General features: G+C 51.8%; 1 long non-coding RNA gene across 1 annotated transcript; it reads right to left on the bottom strand.

The window, feature by feature from the left end:
• Positions 1–2,235: 2,235 nt before the first annotated feature.
• On the bottom strand, positions 2,236–6,102 carry LOC108533610 (uncharacterized). Its single transcript, XR_001886772.1, has 2 exons — positions 5,881–6,102; positions 2,236–3,129 (listed from the first exon to the last, which is right to left on the bottom strand). It is a non-coding gene; the product is annotated as an uncharacterized LOC108533610 (long non-coding RNA).
• Positions 6,103–7,268: the final 1,166 nt, after the last annotated feature.

A 7,268-nucleotide genomic window follows, 5' to 3' on the forward strand; every position in this document is an offset into this window, starting at 1 on the left:
GCCTCCGGGCCCCCCGCCCCGGCCTGCCCCCGCGCCGGGAGGGGGGCCGTGCGGGACCGGGAGGAGGCACCCACTTGGGGTACCGCCGCCGCGCGCTGCGCTCCACCGCCCGCCCTCTGGCCTCCCCCGTTGCCTCCGCCGGAGGCCGACTGGCTAGGGTTCGCACTGACTCGCAGCTCAGCGACCCGTCTCCCTGGCAACCCCGACGCTCGTGCGGCTGCCAATGAGGCGGAGGGAGGGCGGGGCGGGGCGGGGCCAAGGCGCCACCCGAGCGGGGTCCCAGCGCCGGAGCCCGCCCCCTACCTGCCCATCCAGCCCACCGCAGAGCAAGCGCAAGCCGAGAGATTCCCTTCCGGCCAAGCCTGGCACTGAGACCCGACACCCGACGCCGTTTGGTGTGCGGTTGTGTGCGCCCCAGAGCCGTGGGTCCAAGAGGAAGGCCAAGGAAACGCCGGCGGTGGATCAAAGACTCCGTACTAGAGGCTCACAAGGAGGGGCTGAGGGGCGCGGTCAGTGCTGGTCATTCACGTCCAGCGGCGTGCGGCCGGCCTACCTGCTGGGATCACTTCAGTATAGTAACTCGAAACTGTGTTACTGTCTGGCCCTTTTCACATCTGCTGGTTTTACCGGGACCCAGGGCTTGGCTCCGCCCTGCCTAATTGCCCTACAGCTTCCTCATTGCTAAACTCACACCCCTCTCTCCTGCCAGGATCCCTCCACCGACGCTCAAAGTCTGTGTGTGGCTGCGGTGGACAGAAGACTGGGACGCGTGAACGCCTTTGAGCCACCAATCATGGCCACTCGCATTCCATGACTCTTCCTTTGCCTGCTACCACCAGCAGCCGTTCCCCACTGCCTTCTCCCCCCACCTCCCATCCGGAGCCCACCTGCCGGAGCTCCTGGCAGAAAAGCACTGGCTGCCACTGGCTTCGAGCCCATGTGTGCCCAGCACTATGCTGAAAGCATTGCTTTGGGTCCTTGACACAGTCTATGAGGTAGACACCCTCATCACCTCGATTTAAAAGATGGATAACCTGAGGATCAAAGAGACATGACTTGAGCTGGGTCAGTCTGAGCTGGGTGAAGTGCCCAAGGTCACCCAGTTGATGAGCAGCTGGATTCGAAGCCAGGTAGTGTGACTCGAGAGCCTGTGTTCCTAACCATAAACCATACCGATAGATGGAAACGAGGGTCACTGCACCTCCAGCAATGAGTTTTCTCAGAACAGAGCCTCTGATTCTCGGGGCAAAGCTACAAAGAGAGCATTATAATCCCATATGAAAGATGAGAGAAGTGACCTCACCGGGATTAGACACCCTGCTTACGGTCACACAATGCATAGAGATTGCAGCCTGGGAGCCGAATTTTCGGGCTCCAAGCCTCCTGCCTCCTGCCTTCTCTTGAACCCGGCTGGTGTGACCCATGTAACTGGCTGAATGGACTGACCTCAGGACAGCACGCTGTCCTTTGGCCCACCCCCATTGCCATCCCCACCGCAGGGGAAGGGAAATGGAAGACAGCCCAAGGGCAGAGAGCAGTTGCCAATGCAAGGTGAGGATGGAAACCATCCCCACTGGAATGTAAACTGCCCAGCCAGGGAGGTTTGGGAATCTCCTTCCCTACTGGCACAGGCTCTAGAGCATACAGTAGACATTCAATGCAAATTTTTATTTATTTATTTATTTATTTAATTTTGAGACGGAGTTTTGCTCTTGTTGCCTAGGTTGGAGTGCAATGGCGCGATCTCGGTTCACTGCAGCCTCTGCCTCACCGCCTGGGTTCAAGCGATTCTCTTGCCTCAGCCTCCCAAGTAGCTGAGATTACAGGTGCCCACCACCATTCCTGGCTAATTTTTGTATTTTAGCAGAGACAGGGTTTCACCATGTTGGTCAGGCTGGTCTCGAACTCCTGATCTCAGGTGATTCACCTGCCTCGGCCTCCCAAAGTGCTGATATTACAGGCATGAGCCACTGCACCTGGCTAAAAGAATTTTAACATTAAAAAAAGTGGAGGCAAACATTGCATACAGTGAAATGCATAGTCGTAAGTGTACTCTTGGATGCATTTTCACAAACATACACACCCCTGTCCCATTTCCATCACCCCAAGAGTTCTCTCAAGCCTCTTGCGGTCAATCCCCACCTTGCAGAGGCAACTACAATCCTGACCTCTATCCTCATGGATCAGTTTTCCCTGTTCTTGAATTTCACACAAATGAAATTATTCAGCACATACTTTTTTTCAGATAATATATATTTGTTGGATAAACGAATGAAAGAGCAGAGCAATAGCAATTCTAATATGGCAAGAGGTGTCAGGGGGCGGACAGGTGTTGTGGGACAGAGGCAGATGTTGCTCTGAACCAGGAACCAGCCATGCACCCCCATCCTGGGAGAGACTGGCAAAAGGAAAGCAGGAATCCAGGCCAAGGTGGAGGACCCAGGTGGAACCCAGACACAAGACTTGGGGTATAGAAGTCTCAGCCCCAACCAGAAAGACTTCAGGCCCCTCTCAAATGTCACTTAATTTCCAGTCCAGCTGTCTCCCTTCTACTCATTCGGGAGGACTTCTTGGAAGAGGTAAGGCTCTCAGAGACCAGAAAGGTAGGTAATACCCAATGAGGCTAATGGGATGAGGATGAGTCCCTACCCCCCCACCCCGCCCCCAAGCAGTTTCACCGAGGGAACATTGGCTGTGGAGGAGGAGGCTCAGCAGCCCAGCCTCGTCACATGCTCAGGCTGGCACCCAGCACCAGGCTGCCCTCTTGGGTTCCATCCGCACGAGCAGCACCACATGAGCCCACATGAGCCTCTCCACCCCGGCACCAGCTTGGCAGAGCTTCCTGGGGCTGAGAGCATGGAGGACCAGCGTCTTCTTTCTCAGTCTTTTTCTTGCTCTCGGCAGATCCTGTACCTTCACCTCCCACCAGGCCCTTCTCAGTGGGTAAAGGTAAAATGTGCTGGCATTCCAGGCCCACGCAGGCTGGCAGTGGGGCAAATCATCATGATGAATCACGCTGGCACTGCAGGCACCTGGTCCTTGTTGAGGCGTAACTAATGAATTAGCTTCGCCCCCAGCACGGGGCCTCTCAGCCTTTCCCCACTTCCCAGGAAGGCAGGAAACTGAGACCTGGGAGTGGGAAGCAGGGGAGAAGAGAGGACTCTGTCAGCTCCAGGCATGGGTCCCGAACCCTGGCCAGCCCCTCTGCCCACTCGCACACTGCAAAAACACCCAAAGTGCAGGTCCCCCAGGCCCCCAGAAACTGCCTCTCTGTTACTAATCATGAGCTATAACTATTAGTGCCCACCCCAACTCTGTATTTTAAAGAATTTCTTAAAATACAGGAAAAGTGTGGCGCTGTGAGAAACACCCCCGTGCCCAGTACCCAGCATTGACAATTGTTCACATTTCGTCAAACTTGCTTTAAACCTATTTTCTTTTAAACAAAAGGAAGAAAACAGCACATGTACTATACAAGTCTCCTTTGTCTCCCCTCCAATGTCCCCATAGGCACTACCGCCCCCTCCACACTGACCCTGCCAAAGTCCCCTCTGGATTCCCCTCCCTGCCTTGGGGCCAGGACATCCCTGGCTGCTGAATAAGATGATGGGATCTTAGCATCCTAGGTTCTTAAAAAACAAGGATTCAAATCTATTATAGCCAACCACGAGATGTCAGAGCTGGGAGGGTGCTTAGCTCCTCTGGGAGGTCACAGGCTCTGTTCAATGTCTGCAAGAAGGTAGGGCTCCTTGTTCCAGAAAAATGCGTGGAGGCAGAGACTCACCCAATGATGTGCGCCGTTCCCAGGGGTTCATAGTCTCTTGGGTGTCTAGGCCAACCCCTTCATTTGGCAAAAAAGGAAAGCGATGATGTCCTCACCTCATGGCCCACTCCCCTTACCTGCAGCAGCCAGAACTTCAGTTCCTGCCATCTTTCAAGTATTCATTCAACAAACTTTAAGCACCTACCTCTATGCCTAGGCAGGGGGAATTACTATGAATGTGAACATAATAGACAAACCCCCTGCCTTTGTGGAATTTATATTCATGCAAGTGGCGATCATCAACAAAACACGTGTCAGGTCATAATCAGGCTATGGAAGAAATAAAGCAGGGATAAGAAAGGAGGAGGACTGGCTGGGTGCAGTGGCTCATGCCTGTAATTCCAGTACTTTGGGAGGCCAAGGTAGGCAGATCACTTGAAGCAAGGAGTTCAAGACTAACCTGGCCAACATGGTGAAAGTCCATCTCTATTAATAAAAAATTTAAATTAAAATTTAAATTTTAAAAAAGAGAGGAGGACTAAGAAATGTGGGGGGTGGGGAGGGGCTATCATTTAAAACTGGGTGGCTAAGGTCAGGTGCGATGGCTCACACCTGTAATCCTAGCACTTTGGGAGGCCAAGGTGGGCAGTTCACCTGAGGTCAGGAGTTTGAGGCCATCCTGACCAACGTGGTGAAACCCTGTCTCTACTAAAAATACAAAAATTAGCCAGGGTGGTGGTGGATGCCTGTAATCCCAGCTACTTAGGAGACTGAGGCAGGAGAATTGCTTGAACCCGGGAGGCGGAGGTTGCAGTGAGCTGAGATTGCACCACTGCACTCCAGCCTGAGCAGCAGAGAAAAAAAAAAAAAAAAAAAAACACCTGAGTGGCCAGAGGAGGCCTCATTGAGATCATGGCATTGAGCAAAGATGGCAGGGTACACTCCTGGCAGTGGAGATGGCAGTGCCAAGCCCCTGGGGCAAGAATATGCCTGGGCCTTTGGGAGCAGCAAGGGGCCCAGCCCAGGGAGCAAAGGGAAGCATGGTGGTCGAGGAGATCAGAGAGAGAAAGTAAGGACGGGGCAGGCCGAGGAGGGCCCGTGTCCTTCACAAGGACTTTGGCTTTGACTCTGGGTAAGAGGTCATGGGGGAATTTTGCACAGAGGATACATGTTTTAACATGATCCCTTTGGCTGCAACTGCAGGAATAGGGGTGTGTGTATGTGTGCGTGTGTGTGCATGTGTGTACGTGTGCATGTGCGTGTGTGCATGTGTGTGCATGTGTGTGTGTTGGGGGAAAGGAGTTTGTGCAACTTTAACCTCTCTCCTCTTGGTTCTCTCCCACAGGGTAATGATAGCTGTCATTTACTGAACACCTACAGGTTGTCAAATGTATTCTTCACAACAGCTCTGCCAGGCAGGTACTATATTCCCCACCACCTCTGGCTCTACAGATGAAGAAACAGCTTAGATTCCGAGACATTAAATAGTTTGAGTTTCAATGTGGTTAAACAGCCACTGCCAAGCTACAAGGTCACACAGCTGGTAAGGGGCAGAGCCAGGATTCAAACCCAGTCCATCTTACTGCAAAGCCCGGGCTTTGCCTGCTATGTCTCATTGACTCTGTGGGCTGGGAGAAATTAGAGAAACCATGCTGCGTGCTCAAACGCTCACCCCCATCCTGCAAACAGCAAAAATATTTCTAGGGGTGCCCTACTTGGAGATTTTGATGTTGTCAGAGAGGACAAGAGTGGCTACGAGCCATACCACTTCCCTTTTCCCATCCCAGGCCCCAGGGCTCATACGTTTGCTTAACTAGGGGGTATCCTGAAATCCTCAGGGCAAACCTAGGAACCCCAAATCCAGCCCCAGAAGACAGAACAAAGAGGTCCCCAGGTCCTGGGTCGTCCTAGGCCTGTGATCTAGGCTCAGGGCTTATCTCATAGCAAATTCCAGACAGTCTCTGGCCCACCATTGGCCTAGAGTCCATCAGTGATAGCCAAACTCACCAGGCTGGCTCAGCCACTGCCAAGTTACTCCTCCCAACCTGCCTAAGAAACCAGAGCCCAGGCATGGCCTGGGGATCATATTTACCTGGAACCCTAGCTCTGTGAGTTACCTGCCTGATCTGTTGAAAGCTGAGAGTCCTCCCAGGTCTCCCTCAGAGACGCCAGAGCTGAAGCAACAGAGGCCAAGGGAGTGTGAAGAGGGGGAGAAGCTGACTGGTTCCCAAGGCCATGTTCCAGAATGTTGTGGATGGAACTCTGACCACCCCAGTGGGTTCTGTTAGGCCATCATGCCACAAAGTGGACTTGACTGTAGCAGGACGAGCCACAGACAAAACCCCTCAGACACCAAGTTGTAGAAGGAAGGGCTTTATTCAGCTGGGAGCGTCGGCAAGCTACCATCTTAAAATCCGAGCTCCCCGAGTGCACAATTTCTGTCCCTTTTAAGGGCTCCCAACACTAAAGATTTCACATGAAAGGGTCGTGACTGACTGAGCAATCTAGGGGGTACGTGACAAGGGCTTCATGCACCAGTGGTCAGAGTGAAATAGAACAGGGCAGGGAGTTTCACAATGTTCTTCCATACAGTGTCTGGAATCTATGGATAACATTGGTTGCTAAGTCATGAGTTGATTTTTAACTACTAGATTTAGGCCAGGCAGGCCCAGGCCTGGTTTCAGGTCTGGTTTTGGGTCTGGTGCCTGGCACCGGGCTGCCTGCCTTTGGTTTCACTTCCTCGTTTCTTCTTAAAACAGGTACTGAGTATAAAACAATATGACAGGGTCTCTCTCTTCCCTCATTTCCCCCCTTTGAGGATTTCGCTCATTTTACCAGTGGCAGTTCTCACTTTTATTTTCACTACTTATATCTTCCTGTGCAATAGATTGATAGTGATTCATATAACATGCTTGTGCTGAAGCATTCTGGGGAACTAAGGTAGCGACGAAGCTTTTTATCATTTGGAGAAGTACAGGTGGCAAACAAGGGAGCAGGAAGCAGGTTCCTATTACTATTATTACTCCTATTATGAGAGTTTTAAATCCTCCTATGGCTGGGAACCAATTTCCAAACATGGCTCCCGGATTAAATCCGCGCCGCACTTGCACGGGTACATATGCCAGTTTTGTTATATCTTTAACTATATCCTCAACTACTTGCCCCTGATCATCTATGTGTAGATAATAATTAGTAAGGTTGAATTTTCCACAAACTCCTCCTTCAGCCGCTAGCAAGTAGTCAAGAGCTAGTCTATTTTGATAGATAGCATTTCTCATCAGAGTCTCTTGCTGGGCAAGAACAGTCAAGGCTTGACCGGTTTTATTAGTAATAATTTCTAAAACAGCTTGTAACCGTATGATCCGGTTGAGCATGTAGATGGGGGTCCGATATCCCCATGAGCCATCTTCTGCCCAAGTGACGGGTCCATGGTATTGTGTAATTTTTTCAGGGGGCCATTCATTATCTTTCCAATTACCTACCTATGGCTATGCTTCGTTTTCAC

Source organism: Rhinopithecus bieti, unplaced genomic scaffold, assembly GCF_001698545.2.
Source record: "Rhinopithecus bieti isolate Rb0 unplaced genomic scaffold, ASM169854v2 scaffold_11488, whole genome shotgun sequence".
Lineage (NCBI taxonomy): Eukaryota > Metazoa > Chordata > Mammalia > Primates > Cercopithecidae > Rhinopithecus > Rhinopithecus bieti.